The sequence below is a fragment of the Lissotriton vulgaris genome, unplaced genomic scaffold (genome assembly GCF_964263255.1).
Source record: "Lissotriton vulgaris unplaced genomic scaffold, aLisVul1.2 SCAFFOLD_1006, whole genome shotgun sequence".
NCBI classification, from domain to species: Eukaryota; Metazoa; Chordata; class Amphibia; order Caudata; family Salamandridae; genus Lissotriton; species Lissotriton vulgaris.
Window position 1 is genome coordinate 254,323 of NW_028249123.1, and position 27,765 is coordinate 282,087.

General features: G+C 44.4%; 1 protein-coding gene across 1 annotated transcript in view; it reads right to left on the reverse strand.

Annotated features, from left to right (window-relative positions):
* The window catches only part of LOC147663694 (contactin-associated protein-like 2), a 542,132-nt gene that overhangs the window by 97,002 nt on the left and 417,365 nt on the right, over positions 1–27,765 (reverse strand). The gene's annotated exons all lie outside the window — the stretch shown is intronic.

A 27,765-nucleotide genomic window follows, 5' to 3' on the forward strand; every position in this document is an offset into this window, starting at 1 on the left:
CCTGCTTTTCAAATACATTGCACCCTGCCATCTGGAGTGTCCCGGGCATTCGCTATGGGTGACTTACATGTATTAAAAAGGAAGTTTAGGCTTGCAAAAATGTACTTTGCCAGGTTATAATGATGGTTTAAACTGCACACACAGTCTCTGCAATGGCAGGTCTGAGACATGTTTAGAGTCCTACTTAAAGGTGGCACAACCAGTGCTGCAGGTCCACTAGTAGCATTTAATTTACAGGCCCTGGGCACATGTGGTTGTAGTGCCACTTTAATTGAGACTTCTAAGTGAATTAAATATACCAATTAGGTATAAGCCACTGCTACTATGTTTTAGGGAAAGAGCACAAGCATTTCGTACTAGTTAGCAGTAGTAAAGTGTGCAGAGTCCTAAGCCCAGCAAAAACAAAGTCTGCAAAAGCAGGAGGTCTGAAGGCAAAAAGTTATGGGGAGACCATGTCAAGGATGCCAGTTTTAAAAGGGATGATACTGAAAAGGTAACTGTAATACAGGCCAATACTGTATATAAGGCGTCATTGGTAACATAATGGTAAATCACAAGCCTATGGGCAAAGTATATTTTAAATTTGACCAGAATGTTGAAATGTCTGTGTTTCTGGACCATAATATACATGTCACTCATTCATTTCTGGTGAAGACAATCTCTTGTGTAAAATACACAGCGACTGAGCTATGGGTCGCCCATCTTCACCCTTTGGCTTATTAAGTTCAGCACCCCTTCGGTCATTGGCGCCAGCCAGTGTCTTTCAGGTCTTCCATCATTTCAAAGGAGTCTCTCTGTCTCAAAGCCTGCCATTGGTTCTATGGTGTAGCCTTCCTCCTAGGGAGTGATTTCATTACAATACATGATGTGTATTGTTTTCGCAATATTGCAGAGTTTACTAGGTGAATGAAAAACCCATCCTGGAAAAAAAATCCATTAAAAGTAACAGATTTAAATATCAAATGCCTAATGAGATAATTTAGCACGTAAGTGATCCATGGTGGTCATCACATATTTATTTTTAAATATATTTATCTGCTCAGAATCTTTTTCTTTAAAGTAAGCACTTGGTAAATATATTGTATTATTGACATATATTTTTTCAAGCAACCCTTTCATTTTTTATTTTGCTGATGTTCATGAACTGCCTGCATTGTTTGCACAAACTTAAAAGGCACAGCATTCACTTCCTTAGGGCAAAGAGCATGACATTTCCCAGCCTTCTTTGTATACATTCTGTAGCTGTTAGCATTTCACAACTAGACAAAGGCTTCAAAAGAGTGACAGATATACCACCTACGGAGGCAAGAGCAATGCTTTAAAGAGGAGGCAAACTTCTGTGGAGAAAGCTTCTTTAGTTGATACTTTAAGTATATTGTGAAAGGACTAAGTGTAAGGTTTAAGTTGAATTTTGCTGCCCAATATATGTGTGACAACAGCAGTGGGAGAAAGGTTTTAAAGAGACAATAAACATGAGTTTGCATACCCTTTGTTGTATGTTCTATTTAATGTTTTTAGGTGTGTTTTTGCTTGATAGCAGTGCTAGACTTTCACAGGCACAGTGCATGGCCTCAATAGTGCATCAGGTAACACTGGAAACGATTTAAGCACTGTATGTGGAAATACAAAAACATATTCTTTGTGCATTTTACATGCATTTGTTTAAATAGGTGTAAGAAATTATCCTATGCTGTGGCCTGTTCTTCATAATACTAGTACTACTGCTACTACTAACAATAATAATAATAAAAATTAAAGATAATATTTGTATAGTGCTGAGGATAATATTTTTGCTGCCTTTAAGCACTTTAAAAGCGAAACCTCATCCAATAAATATAGTGTTGCATGTACATCTCGGAGTACTAAACATACTGCCGTGCGTGTGCTGGTAAAGAAATATATTCATGTTGTTTTTAGGCATTAAACATGCATTAGTCCAAGGGTGTTAGAGCCGATGTCTCATTTCATGGGCTAATAAGAAAAAAAAAACATTACCCGACTGAAATGGGATCACACTGCGAGACTTGCACCTCTTACCCTTCCATTAGATGAAACCTGAAGTTTCTGTAAATGTCATTCCCATGATTTGTTTACCAATAAATCAGATTTAGGACTTAATCTCTATGAAACCACTATTGTTTTCACAACAAGAACAGCTGTAAATGTCATATGTAAGTTTATGTCGTGGTAGTATAAAGTTATGTATTTTGGGGGTGCAGCTAAAGTGGCTGAATTTTAAGTCGATGTTTGATTGGATATAAGTTTGTCTAAACCACATCAAACATCCCAAATCACGTCTGGGCGCTTCTGTGTCTTTTTGCTCCATTCAGTGAAGATCAGTAAGGGAGGGCTTTTAAAATAGGATTGAAGGGAGGTGCATATTCAACAGCACACCCAGAGTTGAATGAGATGTGCGAACACAAAAATGGTTGAATAGAACAGACTTCAAAACATCTTACACCGGACACCTTAATCAGAAGGCAGGTTCCAGACTCCACAACACAGAAAACTAAAGACATATGACAGGGGGACAATTTCTGTTCAAACTATTTGGCAGAAGAGTTTGCAACTATCCCAGTTGATTGAAGAAAACAATCTCTTGTTAGGTTGCAAAATTTGCTTTAGCCCTTTGCGTAGTACTGAGTCCAATCTTATTGCATTTTGGGAGCATCCAAAAACAACTTCTGATGCAAACGGGGCATACATTGCACTCGATTGGTCCTCTAAGCAGCTTTCAAACTCAAAACAAACCCACACACTGGACAATGGGGCCTCCATGGCAGGGTATTGGACCTGATTACATACCTTCTCTAAATGCAAGGTATTATAATCTCCCTCCGAAGACTGTTATCTCAACCCATGTTTCTTTAACCTGGTCAGTGATAGAGCCACGTAGGCATAATGCTTACCTGTGTCCTTTACCAAACATTATTGAATTGACTCCTTTAGATTTATTTGCTACAACTATATTGATGTCACACAAATCATTCTACGGTGATGTAAATCAACCATCTGCAACAATTTCATTTTGTATTTGAGATCTGCATGCATTTAGGCCCACAGTCCCTAAATTTACATTAACATACAAGGTGACTTTACAAAGATATAAAAATAGGTCTTTCTACATTGCACATACATTTTATCTGACATGTGTGCCACTATGGTGCTCTTAAACTGCAGCCAACCCAGAAGACAATGGTTAGCTGTAAAGCTATACATTATCTTAAGCGTGGGTGGTGTAATAACACATTTCAGCCCACTTATGGCACTTAACATCTACACTACAGGCACAAATTCTGCATCAGCCTTTAATAGCATTACTGAAAAAAAAATACACCTAGTAGGTGTAAACAATTTTACAATGCAGTTTGGGCACAGAGCACACACTAAAAAGCAGCGTCAAAGAGTACAGAGTCAAAATACTAGCAAAAATAAGGTACATAAAAAAACAAAAATTCGGTTGACCACTTATAAAAGGCAGTGATGGTTGCAGTGAGGGGCCTGTAACTCAGAGCACAGTGGTTGTGGTCAAGTAAACCGTTGGACTTGACAAGTGCCAGGGTCTTGACTGGAGATGATCACATTTCAATATCCCTGAAATTGCATAATACAGTGATATTAAACCCAAATATCACAGGGAACATACTTCATGGATTCATGTGAAGTGTGGGCAGGCCTCACGGGCTGGGTAATATAGTTGATAGAGACAAGCTCTTTGTTTTATTTTTTTTGGTGGCCCTCAAAAGATTTCGCTTTTGCATATTGTGGTTTTTTGGTGTTTTAACTTTTATTGGCTGTTGCGGTAAATGTTGTTTTGTTTTATTAATGGAACTTTGGACATTTTTTTTCATTTTCTCATCACCAATTTTTCCGTTCTATACAACACACCACATGCGGACCGTGCATTCCATACAGTAGAGTGCAAACACTTTCAGGTGCAAATTTACCTCCTGCTGTTGCTTATCCAGCACACCTCTAGGAACATCTGACAATACTTCGGCCTACTATGCTTCGGCGCGCAATCTTTTCAACTGTCATCTTGCTACTCCATGCTTCAAATTTAAATGCTCCGTCCATTGCCACCCCCTTTTGTACCGCTTTTGGCCGCCATGAGTGTGGCAGGGTATGCTCAGATGTGAGTCCCTTGCTCACTTTGCCACTGGATTCAAGCAAGCCGGGCTGAGGACGGCTGGAATGCCAGAAACCGGTCCTCGGAAGCTTGTTTCCGGTCCAGGGAAGGCATGGCTTGGCAGTTCAGGCTGGACTGTTCCCATGAGGCACAGGGTCAGACTGATTTGCATATAGCCATGTCTGAACTAGGGTGGCAGAGTGGGCTAAAGAACGGTGATGGAATAAACCCAGATCTTTTGACTGGGTGTGAGTGTTTGATTGTTTCAGATGCTCCGTCCAGTGCCACCCCCTTTTGTACCGCTTTTGGCCGCCATGAGTGTGGCAGGGTATGCTCAGACGTGAGTCCCTTGCTCACTTTGCCACTGGATTCAAGCAAGCCGGGCTGAGGACGGCTGGAATGCCAGAAACCGGTCCTCGGAAGCTTGTTTACGGTCCAGGGAAGGCATGGCTTGGCAGTTCGGGCTGGACTGTTCCCATGAGGCACAGGGTCAGACTGATTTCCATATAGCCATGTCTGAACTGGGGTGGCAGAGTGGGCTAAAGTACGGTGATGGATTAAACCCAGATCTTTTGACTGGGTGTGAGTGTTTGATTGGTTCAGATGCTCCGTCCATTGCCACCCCCTTTTGTACCGATCAAATTTAAATGCTAGCACATTGTCGACATGCCAGAGGACTATAGGCCTTTTATTCCCCCTTTCTAAATTTCTGTTCACACAACACGCAGGTGACCAAACTTCTTCAACCAGCAAGATAGGTAAAATAAAATCTGACACATTGGTCTGGTCCTTCACTTTTGCAGTCTCTCCAAGACAATGCACATCTTTTTCCTTATCCTGTGTAGCAAGAAAAACACACCTTTTCTTGTGTTGGAAAGATACCTGAGCTTTCAGCAACCGAAAACTTCAGAATACACTTTAATATGTAAAATAATCTGTAGACTACACAGGAAATCCGCAGACTATTCGGGACTGCTCTAGTTGCTAGGCAATCATGGTCTTGCCTCAAAATAAAGTCAAGTTCAATATGAAAGTCCTATTAAAAATGAATGTGACTCAACAAAAGTTGTTCTTCTAATGATCTTTGAGGGGAAGCGGGGTACAAGGGCTGACTTAGGTCTGGTTGGGGTGGCCACTTAGGTTTCAAAACAAGGCAGAGCCTGCAGGTGGTAGTCACCTACTCCACCCTCGCTGTCTAAATGGCACCGGGTGTATATTGGTGTGTGCAACAGGAGATGCCGGTATAAGAATCCTGTGGTTGCACAAAAAACACGCTAAGATCTGGAGCAAGTGGTGGAGCCATTTTGCGCATGGCACTTTGTTGTAAACTGTTTGAGGGTCTGCCTATAGGGGCTCAGATAATGTTGACATTTAGCTGTTGGATTTACGCTGGGATTTTCCCATAGTATTTATGGTGATGGTCAAAAATAGCAAGTTGTGCTATGTGTTTCCTTGTGAAAAAAACATTAATAAAGTTGATTTAAAAAAAAAACTGAATGTGGTACCATGTCAAATGTAAAAATAAACTTTTGTATATAGCACAAGTTTATTTTTCTAATTTTATGCAGCCCCTAATGTATCAGTTCTCTGATGAAAATTGGCACACCCGAAATGGCACCTGTAGTGAGCCCAGTCCAGCCAAAATGATAATCATAGTCTCTGGCCTCGATAACTAGTCTGGAGACTATGGGCCCGATTCACAGAATGAACTTAAGACTCAATCCTAAACTTACTACTATTTTGGTATTCACAGAATGCACTTACTCATTTCGGTATTCACAGAAGGCACTTACTCATTTCGGTATTCACAGAAGTTAGTAGTCCTAACTTTAGGACTCCTAAATGCCTTCTGTAAATACTGAAAGTCTTAAAATTAGGATTTTTCTCAGTTTAGGAGTCCTAAAGTTAGGAGTCCTAACTTTACTACTACTAAATTGAGAAAAATCCTAATTTTAAGACTTTCGGTATTCATAGAATTAGTATAGGAGTCCTAAAGTATGGACTACTAACTTCTGTGAATACCGAAATGAGTAAGTGCCTTCTGTGAATAGTAGTAAGTTTAGGATTGAGTCTTAAGTTCATTCTGTGAATCGGGCCCTATGTACTTTGAAGATGCCATCTCTAGTTTGCAACCTTGTTAGAAGGACCATGTACTATGAAAGTCATAGATTTATGCTACCAAGACCATTGACTATGGACCTTTGTCTTTGAATGCCCTTTGCTTGCCGGGGACTGTAGGGATGTCATGGTGTTCATGGACCACACCATGCATATTATGATTTTGTTTTGTATTTTTGGTGTATTGAAGGCCCCTTATGTGGCCTTTAAAAGGTTTTCAGGACATGGCAAACCATGCCGCATTCTCTGTAATGACATCTGCCACAAAAATATTCTGTTGCTGCCAGGCAATACAATGGTATGGTTCCATTGTCACCATTTTGAGACTGCAGACCCAAAAAATGTGATGACAAAAAAAATCTTCTTTGTCCTATGAGATTAGAGTATTTTTTTACCTAGCGGAACGTTAGAGCTTTAATAAATTTCCAACAGCCTGCCAAAGCACTGAAAAATATTTCTGCAGACATATTGCAGAGGAACATAATTTCTCAATTACAGCTATGTTCTCCAATGAAATGGTATTTAAAGTAGGGGGACATGGCCAACAAGATGGCCGACACAGCTTTCCTTCCCGGCTCCGCCAGCTTGTGAAGAAACCCTACTTTAATCCAGCCCTTGTGACACCATCCAATGGTCTGCCATGACTGTAGTGTATGGGGAACGTGAGCAATCTGGGAGCCTCCAATGATACTCAGGTCCCACCACTGACATCAGGCGCGTATTTGCCCAGCGGGCTCGCAACACCACCCGAGAGGTAGAGCTGTGGGATCGAGGAGCCGGCTCCGGGTTGGGCCGGGACCTGCGAGACTCTGCGAGCTGGTGACAGGGACATGGGGTGCCCACGACCTTGGGCCCTGAATGTTGGTGTACTCCCTCATGCCACTTGCTGCATCAATGAAGTTGTGACTCCCCTGAACTGAGAGAAGTGCCTGCAGAAACCTGGAGTGGTGGTGAGGACAAGCTGGGCCCAATCATGCTCTGCATCCCTCGCAAGTGGCCTTTACTGGTAGGTGCTGTGAGCCCCAAGTCGGAGTGTGGATCTCCCTGTAGGCCCGACGCCGAGGGAGGAACACCACTGGGCCCCACCAGGCAGTGAATGCCCACACAACTGGCCCCGATGATGCAGCATAGGTGACATCCCGGCTTTGGTTGGTGAGGCCCAGAAGATCGGAAGGGTGCACTGAGCAGCGGCGCATCTATGGTGGTGTAACCTGACAGCCCTGAAAGCAGCCCAGGGGCCTAGCACTGCGGCAAGTGGCTGTATCCCAGCAGGGCAGGTTGGACCAGCAGCATAGTCCGCTGGGCCCAGGGGACCCCTGGGTGAGACCATCATTGGTGAAGGCCTAGAAACACATCCAGAGTTCCAGGTTCTGGGTGGGCAAGGGCAAGAGTGCATGTGTGGGCCCCCCTGAAAGGCATGAGGCAGAAGTGGGCTTCAGAGGGGAGCAGAGCTGGGAGAGACAGGATCAAGCTGATACCCTCGTCCATGCGGCTCGGAGGCACACCCGGACCACTGACAGACTGGGATTGAGGTAGGGAGAACTGAGGGTACCCCCTGTGCAGCGACCGGGAGCCTGAGTGGTTTGGTATTGGAAAGAGACTTCTCAGGGCTCCCTTGCCGCATAACAGTTGCAGGAGCAGCAGCGTCCACTACGACGAACATGGCACATATCTGCTGGCGCCTCTAAATGGTTAGGAACCAACAATCCTCAGGGGCAGACAAGGCAATACAAGAGGCACCATCGCCCTCAAATGAAGGGATCTGAGGTGGAGCTGGGGGCCAGCAGCGTGGCCAATAGTGGTATCCTGAGTCTTCGGTGAGTCGGACAGCTGTGATGGTCTCTGCCCCTTCCCCTGCCTCCCTTTCCACATAGTGGGTGAAGCGACGGGCTGGACGCCACCCATTATCCCACAGTAACTGGGATTACAAACCTTTTGAGAAAAAGGGTGAAGACGCCACAAGGTGGGCTCTTGTGGAGTGACTGAGGTCTCTGGACTTGTGTCCAGGTGAGAGTCTGTGGGGAGCACTGACCAGACCCACCCACGGAGACATTAAGTTTGGCTGTTGAGTTTATGCTCTTTCCACTCAGTGAAGTGGTCTGATTGACCACTTCCCTGCTGGGACCTAACTGGAAACAAGAAACCTGATAGACGTCGACTGCTCAGGCAATATTGCAAAGGATAAAGATCCCAAACCATCAAAGCAAGGCAAACTGGACAGATTCACGAAGGTGATGGGTCCTCCGGTTGGGCCTGAGGAAGGGACGGTTGGTTTGCTGGACAACGCAGTGCTCCTCCAGGCAATTAACACTTCCAGGGACACCCCGGAAAGGAGAAAAGGAGAAGTCAAGTCAGTGGTCTTCCTGCTCCATCAAGACCTCTGCAATATCTTGGAGCAGGTGAAACATGCAGAAAGTGGAATTTTATTAACAGAAGACTCATACAAAGACCTCTCCCAAGAAATCACAGAACTTTGAACTACCTTAAAGGACATCGCCTGAAGGACGGATGATGCCCAAAAATGCGCAAGACTGAACAACCTCCACTTTGTTTGCTTCCTGAAAGGAGTTGAGGGATCTAATATGATGTCTTCCTGGAACAATGGCTGAAAAACTCCCTCCTGCTTGTGCAGTTCTCCTTGTGCTTTAATATCAAATGGGCCCACATAGCCATGAGTGCAAACCCCCCGACGGAGGCACTGTCTAGACCTTTCATTGTCCACTTTCTGAACTACCAAGATCGGGACAAGATACTGAGAGGTGCGAAAGCTTGGGGAGGTCCAACATGCCCAGGCCAAAATCATGGTCTTCCCAGACTATTCCAGGAAATTTCCAAAACAAAGATGAACGTTCACTCAGCCAAGCAGAAACTGAGTTTGCTAAACATACAGATCATGCTGCTGGTTATAGCTAAACTCTTTGAGGGCAAAACAGTCTTCTTTCAATCCCCTGAAGAGGCTTGGGCCTGGATGGAGAAATGCCCAATCTGGTGCAGAGCTGGGGAAACTCAAAAGAAGCAGTTGGTGCCAACACGGGAGGGGCCCAGCTCAAAACCTAGAGGTTTGAGAGAGGCCACAGCTGCGGGGGTGAAGTGAATACACAATGAGAAAAATACCCCCGCAAAGAAGGCAGACCTCAGAGACAAGATTCTCGACTGATAAGGAGGGAAGCAAGCCTGGAGACCAAACGGGACATGTCACAGAAAGATGCCATCTTTTATCAAGTAGAACATGAAAGCTCAACAGACTCGGAGGATAATCACCCGCTAATGTGCGAGAGGTTGCAGAGAGTGGGGGGGAGTTGAGGAGGGGTGGCAAACTAGATAGGGAGATAAAGTTGTTGCTACAAATGGGACACGTTCATGACTTATACAGGTGCAGGTTGTGGGGCCCACTGTAGAAAGACCAGACATTACAATGTAACATAGATGCTGGGGCAAGGCAAGCAAAGTGGTGTGAGGTACTTAATAGTGAAGTTGAACGTGAATGGACTCGGTAGCAAGTTCAAGAAAGGGCTAGTAGCTATGTATATTAAGAGACATAAACCCGATGTATTCCTCCTGCAGGAGACTCATGTGTGGTGCTCTCACTGTGGTTTCCTGAGAAAAGCGGCATTTGCACACATGGTTTTTACCACAGGATCCCACGGAGTGGCCATCCTAGATAGGAAGCCCCCTCTTCCACATAGAGAAAATATGAGATGACCCAAATGAGACCTACGTGGTAGTGAAGGGACTCTGGAGCCAGTGGAGCGATTTTACCCTGGTAAGTGTGTTTGCATCCCCCCCGGGACTCCAGAAGGTAACCCTAGATGCAGTGGCAGGGATATTGCTGGAGGCAGGCTCCTCTGTTTACTTTGTTGGGGGCAACTTTAACAATGTTATGGACCTGACCACAAAACATACCATCCCGGTTAATGGACCACAAAAGGAGAAAGTTCTGGCAGACTTCACAGAGACCATTAGGCTCTCAGACCTTTAGCGCTGGCATCACCCCATAGACCATTTATACCTACTATTCAGGAGGCCACAGGGTGTTCTCCAGACTGGACTACTCATTTGCACCGGTTTGTGAAGTGAGAGGGTTGGAAAGAGCGGAGTACTTGGCAAGGGTTCTGGCTGATCAATCCCCATTTTGCCTGAGGTTTGGAGCCAGAACGCGTAGGGACACACAGGTCTGGAGATTGAACACCTGGGAATTAAGGATGAAACTTTTGCCAGGGAAATCAGAGTATAAACAGAACTGTATTTTAATGAGAATAAAGACTCTGTAACTTCCGTACTCAGGGACAGGGCACAACATATCAGAGCCCACAGGAAGTAACAAGAGATGCAGGAAATGGAGGCACTGGAACAGACACTGTTCGCTTTGGAGGGCAGACCTGGGGTGCACACAGATCCCGCCATACTGCGCAGGATCACAATAGTCAACAGGGAGTAACAGGCATTGGCAGATCGAGAAGCCACAGCCATTTTCTTATCCATGCAACATCGTCTTTCACACCGGGGATAAAGCGGGGCGACTGTTAGCCTGGCTAGTTAGAAAGGCAGCTAAGGCCAGGTGGGTGACCGAGATTATAGGAGAAGATGGGTTTTCCAGTGCCCTGCCATAGTAAATTTCAAACAAGTTTGCACAATACTATGCTGCCTTTTTTAAGGCTCACCCATTAGCAGACATCACTCAAACAGAAAATTATCTGGGAAATGTAATGGTCCCAACCTGGTTGGCAGAACAACAACGGGGCTTAGAGGAATATGTGGGCCGATCGGAGGCATTGGCTACCAATGACAATTTAAAGACAGGAAAAACTCTAGGCCCTAATGTCATACTGGCTGAATCTTTTAAAAAGAATGTCAGAGTTCTAGGTCCATACTTGCTCTAGATGTTTAGTGAAGCTAAGGAGATGTGTGCACTTTCATTAGACCTCCACAGCGCTACTATAGCAGTGATTCACAAACCAGATAAGCCTATAACATAATGCAGTTCCTATAGCCCGATCTCTATCATGAACATTGAGACAAAAAAACTGGCTGCCTTATTAGCCAGCAAGCGCATACCAGTGATTAGTAATTTAATACAGGCTTCATCCCTAATAGGTCTATCAGGCTCAAACTCCACCGAATTTATAACTGGCTTGAGTTGGTCCTATATAGGAAAGATCTCCACACAATCCTGTCCTTAGATGTTAAGAAGGCTTTTGATGCCGTCCACTGGCCTTTTCTAAAACAGGCGCTGGAGAAATTCGAGTTTGGTCCCAAATGTATTGCCTCAATCAACCTTCTCTAAAAAAAACCTAGTTACTAGAGTCAAGAGTAAATGGTGAGCCATGCACCGAATTCCCCATTGAGAGAGGAATAAGACAAGGGTGCCCTCTATCTTCCAGCTTGTTTGCCCTTGTGCCGGAACCACTAGCCTGCATAACTAGAGCACATCCAGACATAATGGGCTTTAGAGAAAGGGAGGGTGAATCACGTTTCAAATGGATATCAATGTATCGTGACTGAGAAGTTACCTGGCATATTTCTAATATTTGAAAAATTTGGATCCCATGCGGGTTACTGCATCAATTGGGACATACTAGCCTTTACCCACTTGGAGGTCCCTTTGCTGAGCGGGACTGTCCTGGGCAGTTTAGAATTGATAGGCAAGGATATTAATATCTGGGTGTTTATTTGACCTCCAATAAAGAGGCTATTGGGATGAGTGGCCATTCACAAGATGGTTACACTCCCAAAGCTTCTGTACATCCTCCAAAATGACAAACATAAGATCCCAGAAGATGTGTTTGCTAGAATAGACAATGAAGCCCTGAGGCTGCTGCAGAATAGGGCTGTTCTCATTGTGATGATTTGAAGAATAAAATGAAATGAAGACTCTCAGATTCTGAAGGATATCGACTGATTTTTTCTCTCCTGTACTATTTATTGTTACAAAATATAGTGCTCTATGGTGATTATTAGATCCCTTAGTCTGAATACTGTTATTTAGGATGGTGCACGCCTGACCCAGTTCTTTTGTGTCACCCTAGAGTGGCACAGCGGAAATTGCAGAGGAATCAATATAAAGGCGGAATTTGCCTCTCTAATGTCCGGGCATACTGTTGATCAGCGCACTTAATGGTGGTCAATGACTGGGGTATATGCCCACAGAACACCAAACAAATGTGCTGGAGACATCCCAGTTCCAGGCCCACTCATATTTATACTATTTATATGGGGAAGGGTTCAAAGAACCTATTGACAGCGACCCAGATGACCATTGACATCTAGAAATGTGTTGAGAGACTGATGAAATAGGACAAGAAGTTGGATGGGAACACAAGTATAGGAATTTGGAAAGCTGAAGGGTTTTGGACAGTAGGACACAATCCGAATCTCCAAGCTGGTTGACCTCATAGAGGAGGGTGCACTAATCCCCTTTAGTTCCTTAGAGCGAGAATGGCATCTACATAATACTCAATATTTTAAATATTTGCAGGTGTAAAATTCCTGGTAATTCTAGAGAACGTTCCAGAGTACGAGCCACTGGAAGGGATGCTCCTCCAGGGTGAGACAGCTGGGAAATCAGTCTCAAGGACATATAAGACTGTCCTTAGCAATGTCCCAGATATCCTGATGTAACTAAAGGGAACATGGGAGAGCGAGGTGGGCGAAGTAGATAACATGGCTTAGGAGGCAGCCTTGATGCACCAGAGGGAGGTGGCGATCAAGTCCTGCATGTGACTTATTCAGTATAAGGTCCTGCACTGGGTATACTATGGCATGGCCCATTTACACTGATTTGTCTGAGATGTGGGGATGAGATTGGGTCATTTATGCACACAATGCGGTCGTGCCCCATGATATGCTCATACTGAATTACCGTAGTGGAGGAACTTAATAAGATAGTGGGTGTAAGCATACCAAAAGACCCGAATTTTGTCCTACTAGGGATGCCCACAGAGGTAGGCTTACCCAGAATTAAACGCCTTACCAATCTGGGCCTTGTTGTGGTGAATCGAAACGTGGCCAGGCACTGGGGTGCCCCTTAACCTCCGACCCTCAGTGAATAAAAAGTAAGACTGGACTTTTATATAGTGGCTGAAAAAGTTACCTATAAGGCAAGAGGATGCCTCAAAAAGTTCCACAAAGTGTTGCACCCCGGCTCAAAGACAACAGCAAAGACATGGGAGGAGATGGAGATGGGCCCTTCTCTGCGTAGTATCCCTGATTACTGCCAATACAGAAAGAGGAGTCTTTTACGCACAGGGGGTGGGCTGTGCTGGACATGCCGTTACTATATTGCTTTATTGTAATTCTGTACTACGTTGAATCCCACGTAGCATTGTTGATGGATGTGATGTTTTGTATCTTGTATTGTTTCAGAGAAAAAGCTAAAATATATTTGTTAAAAAGATGTCTCTTTGCCTCTTAGCAATCGACTACAACCTGCCGACTTCCTTGATCCCAGACATGACAAGGCAGAATCTTGAGTACAGAATCTCTGTTTTCTCTCTTATCCCACTCCCCTTCCAACATTTCTTCTTCTCACTTTTTTGTTTTAGTACATGTGGTGACTTATAGCAGATGGTGAGAGACGGAAAAGAACATCACCTCCATTGGATCTTACCCACAAGCTTACTGAAAAATTTGACATCCTCTCGATGGCTCTTCATGAAACTTCTCATTACAAACCCATATCGAAAGAGCATTTTTGGAAAAATTTCATACATATTTGTTGAACGCTACTAAAATTATTAGCAAAACAAAAAGTATTTTACAATGCAAACTATAACCTACCAGTAAGTACAGGACCTGATTCACAAACGTAAACGTATACTTTTGTGTAAGTTTACTGTTTGTTCAGTAATCACAACTTACAATTTAATAGTACATTTCAACTGTGGAGACTCTGTAATCAGGTTGGAGATCTCTCCACATAAAAAGATAAGATAGACTATCTTTTATGTGCGGAGTTCTCCGCCCCAGCTGCAGAGTCTCACCAGTCAAATCAAATCAAATCCGGTGTTTGTTAAGCGCGACTACTCATCCGTAAGGGTCTCAAGGAGCTGGGGGCGTGGGGGGGTTCGCAGGTTCCAGTCCATCAAGGAGGGGGTCTGTCGAAGAGCCAGGTTTTGAGGTTTCTTGTGAAGATGGGGAGCGATGTTATCTGTCTGAGGTGTAGCGGAAGGTCATTCCAGGCTCTGGCCGCGCGGAAGGAGAAGGAGCGGCCTCCCGATCTGGTCTTTCTGGTGCAGGGGACCACAGCGTAGTAGAGCTGGGCTGATCGTAGGCTCCATTGGGGTGCGTGAAATTTGAGTCAGCTGTTCAGGTATGCTGGTCCGGTGTTGTGGAGGGCCTTGTAAGCATGGGTTAGAATCTCGAAGGTGACTCTAGCTTTGATGGGGAGCCAGTGGAGTGTGCGCAGGTGCTGGGAGATGTGGCAGTGGCTTGGCAGGTTAAGAACCAGTCTTGCGGCGGTGCTTTGGATGTTCTGTAGCTTGCGGGTGAGGTTTTTGTTTATTCCGGCATAGAGTACGTTGCCGTAGTCGAGCGTGCTGGTGACCAGGGCATGAGTGACAGTCTTTCTGTGTTCGAGGGGGATCGATTTGAAGGTCTTACGTATGAGGCAAAGCAGGAGGACGAGACAGAGTTGATCTGGTGGTCCATTTTGAGCTCTGAGTCCAGGATGATTCCCAGGTTACGTGCATGGTCCGTGGGGATGTGCGGGCATCTGAGGGCGGGGGGCTACCAGGTGTTGTTCCAGGTCTGGTTTTGGGCCCACGATGAGTACTTCCATTTTAGTTGTAGGCAGCTGTTTTTCATCCATTTGGCGATCGCTTCCATGCCTTCTCGAAAGTTGTGTCTGGTGGTGTTGGGTTCATTGGATAGGAAGAGGATGAGTTGGGTAGCGTCTGCGTATGTCACAACATTGAGCCCGTAGGCTCTGACGATGGGGATGAGCGTAGCCATGTAGACGTTGAAGAGCGTAGGGCTGGGGGCGGACCCCTGGGGGACTCTGCAGGTGGTGGGTGTAGGGTCTGAGAGGAAAGGGGGAAGTCTGACCTGCTGCGTTCTGCCGGAGAGGAAGGAGCGGATCCAGTCGAGGGCCATGTCTTGGATCCCTGCGTCGTGGAGTCTGTGTGTTAGGGTGCGGTGAGAGACTGTGTCGAACGCCGCTGAGAGGTCGAGGAGGATGAGGGCTGCTGTTTTTCCTTTGTCCAGTAAGGTACGGATGTTGTCTGTTGCGGCAAGGAGGGAGGTTTCCGTGCAGTGTTTTTTTCTGAAGCCGGATTGGGAGGAGTCGAGGATGTTGGGCTCTACGGTGAATGTGGCGAATTGGCTGTTGATGGCTTTCTCAATGACTTTCCCTGGTAACGGGAGCAGGGAGATGGGTCTGTAGTTTTTAAGGTCGGTGGGGTCCGCCGAGGGTTTCTTCAGGAGGGGGTTGATCTCAGCGTGTTTCCAGTCGTCATGGAATGAGGTGGTTGCCAGGGAGCGGTTGATGGTGTCACAGAGCATGGGTGCGATGGTGTCGGTGGCTCTGTTGAAAATGTGGTGGGGGCAGCTGTATTTTCCTTTGAAAATGTATTTATTCTTTTTTCCTATAAAGTTTGATCCCATGTACAGGTTTGCATCACATTTAGTATTTTCTTGGCGTAGTCAGCTGACAGTGGAATCAAACACCCTACTTGTCATCAAAGTATAATTTTACAGAGAAAGTGGGAATTTGTATGATTTAAATCTGTTCAGGATATTTTTAGATTGAAACGCTGAACAAGATGTTGATCAGGGTTTAAAGTGTTAAAATGTTTAGTTATCTTGGGCGTTTATAATCCATGTGTCCTCTGCAGGAAATTAAGAAGTAAAAGAATCTATTAGAAAAAAGAGATTTATCTTCAGCTGTTCCATTTGGATCAGCGGTACCAAATATGAAACTGCGTTCTGAGGAATTTGATTACCTGCTGCAAAAAAAATGTTTCTCCTGCCTCAGCCATTTAAGAGCATGGGAAAAGGTCCTCATGTCAGGTCAAAAAAGAAAAAAGCCAAATAAAAGGGCAGGGTGTACCTTTTGCAATGTACTTATAATTTTTGGTTATAAAAATAAGAGGAAGCCCTCCCTTGGCAACCTTCCTTTGGACCGGGGTGGGGGGGGGATGGGGACAGGGAACATCCTGACCACCCCCCAGTCAAATTAAGGTGGCCAAGAAAGCTGCTGCTCGTTTGACAAAATAAAATGGCAGGTACTACATTTCTAGTTTCTAGAACCTCAGTTCCTTGACACAAAAAATGGCAGCTGATGATCATGGGAACAGCAAAGGTCCTCTCTGTCGTTTTGGGTGTTGCTGAACCTCAGACACCCCGTGGATCCAAGCAGCAGTTATCTTTATATTCGCTCTGGGCCCTTGCAGATACTGCCAATGCACATGGTTGAAGGCCAAGTAGAGCTAGGGTTGTTAACCTGCAGGTGATTCGATGCACGGCTGCAGGCACCTACGGTGAGCACCCTCTGCTGGGCTTGTACTGCTGTCATGTAAACAACCATCAAAGTCCCATGGCAGGCTGGAGGCCAAGCCATGCTGGCGTCAACAGATGCTCTGGATACTGCTTTATCCATGGTGGTTAAACTTGGCAGTTCTTGGCAAAAATAGAAAATCCCAGGAAAAACAATCTACCAAAAGTATGAGGTTGGTTTTGGTCTGCACTCACTAGTAGTGTTCACCAATCACTGTATATGAGTAAAAAATGCAAGTCCAGAATCCTCACCGCTAACCACCAATGTTAGATTTGGGGGTCTCTAGTCGGCATAGGTAGGTACCCATGACAAATAGGGACCCTTGTGTCTAGTCAAGGTAAGGGGGAACATTCCTAAAATAATCCCTGCTCACCCCCTTGGTAGCTTGCCACGAGCAGACAGGCTTATCTCAGAGGCAGTGTGTAGAGCATCTGTGAACACATACAGTAAACCAGTGACAACACCACAGATGAACACCACATCAGTTGTATATTAAAAATAAGTATTCTTTATATAGATTTAACACAAGACCATAAACAACAAAAATCCATAATTTGGTACTTAAAAAATGGTAGAAATAGCTTAATTCTCTTAGATGGTAAATGCAACCATTTGAGTCAATGTACCTTTGGATGCGTAACGCTATACAATGAAAGTGTTGCAGGGAAGGTGATGCGTCGGTCCCTTACATGCAGGGACGGTGATGCCTCAGTTTCTAACTGCGCGTCCGTGGCGATGTGGCTCCCACGCTGTGATGCAATGAAGATCCGGTGCGATGAAAACAAAGTTGACGTCTTCTCCTTGATGCGACACGATGCATGCACGCCCGACGGCCATGCAGTGACTGAACGATTTTTCAGAGCAGCGACAGGCCCTGTGATACGCTTCTCCGGTGATGCGGGACGCTCCGTCGAGGCGATGCGACAACTTCAGCGGTGACACCCTTTTTCAGTGATGCGACGACAGCGGCTACGGCGGCGGCACTCTTCTCTGGTGATGCGAGACGCTTCTGCGATGCGATGCACCTGCTACAGCAGCGACACCCTTGTTCAGTGATGCGACGGCAGCAACTGGGGCGGCGACACTCTTCTGTCGTGATGCGAGATGCTTCTGCAATATAAGGCGACAACTACAGTGGCGACACCCTTCTTCAGTGATGCAACGGCAGCGGCTGCGGCAGCCACACGCTTCTTCCTCGTGAGTCGAACTTCCAGCTCCTTGTCAAACGCAGCCCTTCAGAAAGCCCAACACATCTGCAGGCACTTCAAAAGAACTCTTGGGGAGCTGGTGGGTGAAGTCTATTGTCCCTAAGACTTTAGTAGGAGGCAATCTCTTTCTCAAGCTCTTGGAGATCCTTCACAATTTGCAGAAAGTACACACAAAGTTCCTCTCTCCTACCTTTGGCAGTCAGACAACCACTGCAGGCCAATACCCCAAGCAGCACTTCAGCTATGGGATAGTCTCTCCTCAGTCTCTCTGGTTCCTCTCCTCAGCAAAGGTTTCTTCGTGTTTCCCAGTAGTGATCTAATTCTCTGGGGTCTGGGCCCCCTCTTTTATACACAGTATCTCTTTGTTCTCTGAAGGCAGAGTGTCCTTTGCCTAGTCCAAACCAGTTCTGGTCAGTCCTGGAGCACTCTATTTACATGACTCCTACTTTCCTTTCACAGTGCAGGGCAGAGACATCAGACACACCACAGGAGGTGGAGCCAGCATTGTGGAGGGAAGGTACAGCCCTATTCAGGTCCCAGGTGCAACTCCTCCATCCCATCTAGATGCAGATCTCTCTATTCAGCACTGTGCTGACTCACCCTATCTCCTGGAATACCCCAGCCCCTGTCACTCAAACTCCAGACAAGGAATACACAACCTAGCAGAGGGAGGCTTGGATGGTTAGACAAGAAAATACCTACTTTCAAAAGTGGTATTTTCAAACACAGAATGTTAAAACCAACTTCACTTAAAGATGTATTTCATCATTCTGAGTTCAGGCATACTAAACTCGAATTGCTACCTAGTTCCCTGAGTCAGTTAGGATTATAAGATGTAATAATCAAACTGCCATACTGGCCTATGGGGAACAGGTAGTCTTGCAGTAGTGAAAAATGAAAATGGCTGTAATTCACTATTAGGACATGCCGCACACATCAGGGATTGTCCTACCTTTTACCTACAATGCACCCTTCCCTTGGGCCTACCATAGGGGTGTCTGATATGAAGAAAATGGAAGGTTTAGGGACTGGCAAGCGGGTGCGCTTGCCCACTCAACATGGCAGCACCAGACTGCACACTGGCTCTGCAATCGCAGACCCGAGACACACTTTACAGGCTGTTTCTATGGGTGGCACAAACCAGCATTTGATTTACCAGCCCTGGACACCCGCAGTACACTGTACTAGGGTCTGACAGTAAATCAAATAAGCCAATCATGGAGTCACTAATCCATTCATCAATTTACAATAGGGAGAGCATATGCACTTTAGCATTGATCAGCAGTGGTAAAGTGCCCAGAGTCATAAAAACAACAAAAACACGTCAGACAAAATACAGGCGGAAGGCAAAAAGTTCAGGGATGACCCTGTAAAAAGGACCAAGTCCAACAACACTGCTGAAGGATTTGCACAGAAGGGTTGGCTGTCTAAACTGGGATCAGAGTTTGGCAGGAGGCCAGGTCTTGTGTGCTACCCTGACTATGCACAGCCTAAAGCCATAAGCAGCAGCAATCGGCTGCCAACGCCGGACGGGGTGATTGTAATGGCCAGAGACAAATCGATGTAAGCAACTCTACTGCCCACTTCCTCAAATTCATGCCCTGTTTCATTCACCCATCTCTCCTCATGTATGTCAGCTGCGCTCAGTCTCATTTGGAGTCCCTCACACACAAAATAAACATGAATTAATTTATTTTTAAACCATTTAAAGCTGGGTTTGAAAAGGACAATTTTTCGCATGTTTTTCAAAAACGGTTTTAGTTTTTTTCTGAAAAATATTTCTTTAAGGTTTTCTTTCACTTTGCTCTCCGCAGGATATGAGCACCCATCACAACAAGCTGTGCAAGCCACACTGTCAAAGCAGGGATCAATCGGATATTGCTCCTGCTGAGGAAGTTCTTGAGGCAATCTCTCACCAGGAGGATGGTGTGCTGTAATGTTGAGGCAGATTTAGTTGCCTCTTCTTAATCGGACTTCGTCTTTTTCCAGATTGAACATATGTTTATGCCACTTTTAAGATGCTTGTGCAGGAGAGGCGTCCCAAAACTGCACTTGCCTCAGCTCCCCTGGGTCATTTTCTTCTGGCACAATAACCACATTAGGACCACAAACTTTTTTTTTTATTTTTTTTTTATTTCAAATCGTTTTTATTGAAGTAAGAAAACAAAAGTAAAAGACATTACAGTAAATCTTCCATCATAAGTGAGTTGATACAGATATTGTCAGACCAGTACAGAAACTACAAATGATAAAAATAAAGAGAAAATCACTCTTGCTTATCACATAGTTATAGAGTAACTTGTCAAACACTCGATTTGTGGATGTAGTGGATATAGCTCCAACATATGGACGAAGGTGCACACTCATATATTAAAGGTACTCTAACAAGGTCGTATTGCTTCAAGGCGGCTCAAAATGAATGGAAGATTTGTCTAATGATTTCCATAACTTCCTATTGGATGGACACCACGTAGAAGACTGTAATGCCGGATTAGTAGCACCTCTTAGGAAAGACAGCCATTCCTGCCAGATCTTGAAATTCACTTCCTTAGCACATTTCCACTTGCATAAAACAACCTTACAAGCCAATGTTAACATTAGGTCCAAAAGCTGGCGATCTTGCTCATTTGCCAGTCGTGGTTCAAGCCCCCCTAGAATGACATATACAAATTCCTTCATAGGTTTTATCTTAAAGACGTGATGAATGCATACAAATATTTTCTCCCAGTATTCTCTCAGTAAGGGACAGTTGAATAACATGTGAGGAAGATCACCAGTCCCTGATTGGCAATTCCAGCACTCCGGAGAGTCACGTAATTTACATTTAAATAGCTTTTCCGGAGTCCAGAACGACCTATTCAAGAGCATATACTTCGTCTGGAATAGGATGGGTGATACTTTGTGGGCAAGTGCTGACTTATGAATCACTTCCCAGTCAAACTCTATTCCTGTGGAATTCGGTTCCGCTTCCCATTTTGCTTCCACAGTTTTGTGAGATTTACTGGGCAACGGTAGCAACAGTTTATACACCTTGGAAACGAAGTGACCTGTGTGCATAATGCGTGGGAGATGTGTAATCAGCCATGGAGTGTAGGGTGAGAAGTTACGGCTAGTCAGTGTCGCCTTACCTTTTAGGAAATTATAAAAGTCTATCGGGGGTAGGTCAAACTTCAGCTGTAAGCTTGAAAACGGGATCGGGTCACTATTGTCATACAGATCTCCGGCTAGATTAATACCCTTTCCGGACCATGACTCCCAGAAGAGTTCCACACCCGCGTGTTTAAGGTAGGGGTTTCTCCATAGTGACATATATGATGATTTAGAGAATGTCAATTTGGTTTTGTGCGTTTGGTCAAGTCTAAGTAGGGCCCTTCTGGTATTTAACATTATATATCTGGAGTGAGGCAGGTGCGACAGATCCATGGTGATTAAGGACTCAAGGGGAGCGTGGCCCACTATTGACCTCTCAATGTCAATCCACACAGGAGTGTAATTTGGTGATTTTATTAACCATTGAGCACCTTGCTTACAAAGAAAGGCTGTCTGGTAGTTCCTGAAAGAGGGCAGACCCAGGCCGCCTTTATCTTTCGCTAGTTGTAGTTTCTTTAGAGATATCCTGGCTTTCTTGCCCCGCCACAGGAAGTTACCAAACAGCTGGTCTATTTTCGAGACAAAATTATTAGAGAATGTCATAGGGAGCATACTGCCCAGGTAGTTAACTAAGGGAGTCGACATCATTTTGAGAGTTTCAGCCCTGCCCCACCAAGAGAGAAATTTTGGGGACCAACTTTCTAGAAGAGTAGATATTTTTTTCAGGGTCAATTCTTCATTTATTTTTAGAGTGGAGACTAAGTCTTTATCGAAGTCCAGCCCCAGGTACTTAAAGCATTTGGGCTGCCATGTAAGACCAGAGTCCCTTAAGATCCCCTTGTCACCTATATTGTTCAGCAGTTTGACCTCCGTCTTGTCTTTATTGAGCTTGTAGCCCGATACCTTGGAGAAATCTTCAATGTCCGACATGAGGGCAGACACTGCCTCCTCCGCCCTTTCAGATAGGACAAGCACATCATCTGCATACGCTGTCAATTTGACCGTGCAGTCTCCAAACGGTATACCTGCAATTTTAGGATCTTCCCTTATATGATGTAAGAACGGTTCGATTGCCAATAAAAATAACGAGGGCGATAAAGGGCACCCCTGCCTCGTACCTTGTTTTAAGCAAAAGGAGGATGAAAACGATCCACCCGCCCTGACTCTTGCCGAGGGGCAGCAATAAAGAGACATTACTAGCCATGTAAATGTTTCCCCCAAGTTAAATTTATTGAGGACTGCTTCGAGAAAGGCCCAGTCAACCTTATCGAAGGCTTTTTCGGCATCTAACGTTATTGCCACTGTAGGGGTATCTAGAAGTTTAGCTTTTTCCAACACATGCGCCAAAATCCGTGTGTTATCACTGGACAACCTATGCTTAAGAAAGCCCGCTTGAGACGGATGGACTAGTTGTGGGAGCACCTTTTGAAGACGTGCGGAAAGTATCATTGCTAGGATCTTACAGTCAATATTAATTAGCGAAATTGGCCTGTAATTTTTAGGGAGCGATGGGTCTTTCCCTTCTTTAGGAAGTACTGCAATTGTTGCCTCTGCCAGAGTACCTCTTACTTCTCCAGAGCTATTTATTTCTTGGAATAGGTTTAACAAGGGCCCAGTTAATATAGTGGGGAATGTTTTATAGAATTTTGCTGTAAAGCCATCCGGGCCTGGTGCCTTCCCTGATTTCAACTTTTTAATCGCACTTTCCACTTCTTGAGCTTTAATCGGGCCATTTAGACCAACCTGATCCTCATCAGAGAGCCGTGGAAGATCACACTCATCCAGATAATTCTTAATCTTATCTTCTTCCACCTTTGCATTTTTTGCGTAAAGGTCTTCGTAGAACACCCTAAATACCTCAGCTATCTTGTCTGGCTCAGAGTGTGAGTTCCCTGAGGCGTCTTTAAGGATGTTAATACAATTCTTTTGTACTTTAAATATGAAGCAAGACTTTTCCCCGCTTTATTGGATTCACAAATTTTAAATCTCCGTCCTTTGTCAAGCCAAACTCCCGCCCTTTCACTTATTAATTTGTTGTGCTCATATTTTTTATTTGCCAAAGCAAACTTGAGGAGAGTTTTTGTTCACCTCCAGGGATAGTAAAAGATTTCCATTCAGTGGACTTGGTTGGTGATCTTGAACCTCAGTACTTCCCCTCACCAATTGTTGATGTCTAGAAGACATTGCTAAAGAACATTTTGAACCGCCACAAAAGCAAAGCTTGGCAAAGCAACTATAGCATGGGGTGTAATGATATATCCCAAAATGTGAGGGACTATTTGAATGTGAAACTGTACATTCTAAGGAACCAATGAAACCTGTCGACAGCGGTTTGAGGATCTGCGGCCTTTTCGTGGGCACAAGCTGGAACTGCAGTTCTAGGTTAGCACAAATCCTAGAAGGCTTAAAACATGGACATTGTGAGATCTACCAGTACAGGTGTGAGTTTAAAGCTTCTCGTAGGATCCCCTTCCCTCAAATAATAAAAGCAAATTGTTTTTGTAACCAAATACAACTTTGAAAAATAAATGCATGGCTCCCATTTTTTGGTTTGCAAAGGAAATTAAACTTTTGGATCTTGCAAGAGTTGTACACCTGTGTACAGAGCTGCAGCATCATAGCACTAATTGTATTGAAGTCGCAGAATATCGACAAATCCTAAAACATTGAAAAGAAAAAAGAATGTATGCATTAGACTGGTGAAACACTCCACACTACCTAAAAGATAGTCCACATCCTATAGAAACAATGAGCCAAGCTTTTTGAGGACACCATTTTCACTTTGTTCCCTTAGAGTGAGAAAGGGATGCTTCCATTGTAGCCAGTGTGGCATCTCAACAGACTTGACAAAGCCTGAAAGCAGCAGGAACAAGTCCAGGACAGTGGTTTCCAGGGGCTGCTCCTCCGCTTGAGCAGAGGAGCGTTGCCCCACTAAGAAAAGCCCCAGGCCAGAGCTGAAAAATAAAATGGTAATAACGTTTATATATTACTGTTTTATTTTTCAGCAACTGACCCATCCTGAAATGAGTGTCAGGATGGGACGGGGTCAGTGTTGCTGTGCTGAGTGGCAGCCGCAGGGAGCTGTGCGCTTTAAAATGTGCATGTCTGTTTGGTGGGCCGTCTTGCAGCGGCCAGCCAGAAATGCACATTTTAAACTTCTCTAACCCAGGTAGAGAGAGCACAGGCCTCCAGTGCTCTTAGAAGCACTGAGTGAGGCTGTTCCCTGCAATTCTGGCACTGCTCTCATACTGGTGAGAGCAGCACCAGGATTAGTTAGGGGAGATGTTCTCTATGTACTGCAATAAAAACAAAAAGATAATTTGTTTGGTTGAACTTAAAAAAAAAGTTGAATTTAGCAGGCAATGAACCATCACATGAAAAAGACCATCAAGACCTTCTTCAAAGTTTGAAAAAGTGAAGAGTTAAACATCAACAGCTTCAGAAAACTTTTGATCCATAAGCTAGTAGCTTTGTAGTGGGGTACCTGCTTGCAATACACTGGGAACATTATCTGGCTACTGGCTAGACCCTGTGAGCAGCTTTGTAGTGGGGTACCTGCTTGCAATACACTGGGAACAGGATCTGGCTACTGGCTAGACCCTGTGAGCAAACCCTGTTTCACACATTGAAAGGATGTGCGCAGTGGCGGTTAGCTGCCTGCGCTGAGTACGGTGCATCACCAGGCTGGAGCCTAAACTCGGACAATGAATATCATAGAACAAACTAGACCTGGGAGAAATTTCAAGTACCCCAGCATAATTTGTGTAACTTGGGCAATTGAGTGTTACACTTCTTATGCAAAATTCCCCCATTATGCCTCATTGCATAATTATAGTGCAGGAACAACAGGAATGAGCAGAACGTGAGCTGCTGCCATGACTGGTACTTGTGTTATTGGCACCATTTTAAGCGCTGTGGCCAACCTGCCAGGCAGACACCCAGTGAATCTATATGTTCAGAAATTACACAGCGGCAACTGCCTCTGTGTATTTATGATTCAGTCATACTTTCCATTGAGAAGACGCATTTTATTTTTACTATAAGTTTGGACCCTATGGTTGGATCAGAACCAAATTTGGACTCTCTGGCATATGCAGTTAAGGACAGACATGCAATTTTTTATGCAGTTATGTTCGGGAGGTGAAATAAAAGAGAGGGGTAAAAAGGATGTGCTTTCCCATTTTTTTATTCCATAGGATTCTATAGGATATTTTGATCACACATACAGCTGCTAAACAGTTTTATTCGTACCGGCATGGAAGTCGAACTTTACTTAGAAAGCGTGCATTTTGTGATTTTATGTAAATCCATTGAGTAATTTTTTGAGCTACTAGTGATTAAAAAGGTGTTGGGTCGTCTTGAATGAGTTAATGTTGATGTATCTCTTTTCAGTTGGTAAGCCAGTTGCTGATTTGCTTGTAACGTTTGCACACTTTAATGAATATGTAGAAAACGTGGCAGCCAATTAGTATTCTTGTTCTCAATTTTGGTATTTTCAGATTTGTGCAGATCACTCAGAGGTCACTCAGTTAAGGGCAAGGGGGCAAAAAAATGCTCATTTGCTAATAGGTTTGGCACATTGTCATGCATGTGCACAACATTTTTCATAAGCCTGGAAGAATTACTTGTCTATTAAAATGTCAAGCATTTGCCGATCTGTTAAGGAAAGGCAAAATTTAAAGGGGAAGACAATACAATTTTCAATTTGCTTATAACTTTGGTTCTATTTGATGAGCACATCAACAGAGGCAGTCAGTTAGCAGGTTACACAAGGTGGAAGCATCTCATGTTTCATGCAGAACCAATGGCTGAATGGAAAGTTAAAAGGGGATGGGTAAAACCTTTTTTTATTTGCTAACAACTTTAAACCCACAATAGGTGATGGGAGCAATGCATGCAAATATTCAAACCACTGGCAATCATTCGGGGTAGTAGAGTATGGGAGAGAAGCCCCGCCCACTGTTCGCCAATATTTATAATTGGCTTGTGTCATTGTCTTTTGTAAATGCTGCCTTATGATTCATTAATAGGCTTGTTAGGCACTCCTTAGTATGGCCTTGTCTTTATTTAGAAACTCCCATGGCTACTATCCCCTTTATTTGGTTGTTACACAGTACGTATACTATTTTCTTTATTAAGTTTCGCCTACGTTAGGCACAACAACGTGCAGGATTCGTACAGACTATACTGCTGCGTCACTATTTCCCTTCGGGCTGAGAGATGGATCTGGTGATGCTGCTCCCCCTGATGGCTTTCCCATCTTCTTGCACCCCCCACTTTCCTGTCACACCCTAATGGAGTTCGGTCGACATCATCATCAAACCCATTTCTACTGGGTGAGTTACCCACCAGATTTAACCCACCACTGCAGCAATTGGCTGTTAGTTTAACACATCTTTACTCAAAGCTCCTCTGCTATTGGCGGTGCTGCAAATCTATTATCAGTGTTGTTTGTGATACTAGCGTCACCTGAGTTAACAGAAATAAATAAATAAATAGAAAATAGAAACAAATAGAAAGTAAAAGTAGCCGAGCAAAGCCTAGCTTGCTAGCGCGAATAGGAAACGCAGGATGGGGCTCTCGCTAAAGACATGATGACACAGTCTCATGATAGGCTCCATCTCACTGGTCCCTCCCCACGCCTTCCTGATGATGTCTTTCATACAGAGAAATTAGGTGGGGGAATAGAATGGTCCAGTCGTAGATAGCTCACAGGGGCAGGATCTGATTATTTGAAAAGTGTTTCATCTAGCCTATTGATTATCTTGTTTCAAGAATTAGCGGCAGAACTATCCATTTACAAGACTGCGTTTCTTTGACGCTCTTTTTATTTAGGAACAATTGCTCACAACAGAGCCCAACCTCACAGGTCTTATCGCAATTGATTGACAGCTCACCTTGTCCAATACAGTAAAGCAGTAACAGGTTTTGGTGATATTGCGCACAATTGCTGAGCTGTCAGCTGTGACACGGTGAGGCATCTTGTTTTTAGGTCGAGCCTAGCAGCAGCTTGCATGCGCTGCCCACTCTGTGAGGCTGCTGTAGTAGAGTATGGGATAGAAGCAGCTCCCACTGTCTGCTCATATTTTTAATTGACTTGTAACATTGTCTTTTGTAAATGCTGCCCTCAGATTCATTAATAGGCTTGTTTTTAGTGACGACGCGAAGCAGGTGCAGTGTAATTGAAATACATCTGCGGGTGCCATTATTCCCCCTCCCTTCACCATCCCTCCTCCATCAATGCCCTTTGTCTGCCTTTTTTTTTCCACGGGACGGAGTGTCCACTTCAAAGTGATTGTGTGTAAAAAAAAAAAACTATATTGGGGCACCCCTCTCAATCTCAGCCTCTCCAGCACACATGGCGCTAAGTAAATTCCGGTTGCAGCGAGTGCAAAATGGGGGATTCTAATACAGCAAACAGAACGGTCAAATGGACACGGGCAGGACACTGCCATTTCCCCTAAATTAACAGACACAGTGAGTGGAGCAAAATTAGCAGTCTTTAATTAAGTATTAACAACAAGAAGTTGTCCTTTACTTTATCAGGTAACATCTATATAACATCCTTTCTGATTTATACTTAAGTGTTAGCTTGTAATTTGCAAGTGCAAGATCTATGAATCTATGGTTGACTTATTATGTTTGCAACTATCTGCACTTTACTTTTTGCAGAAATTGTGAACTTTGAGGAAGCAGAGGCAGGTTTACAATCTAAATATTGGTCTTTG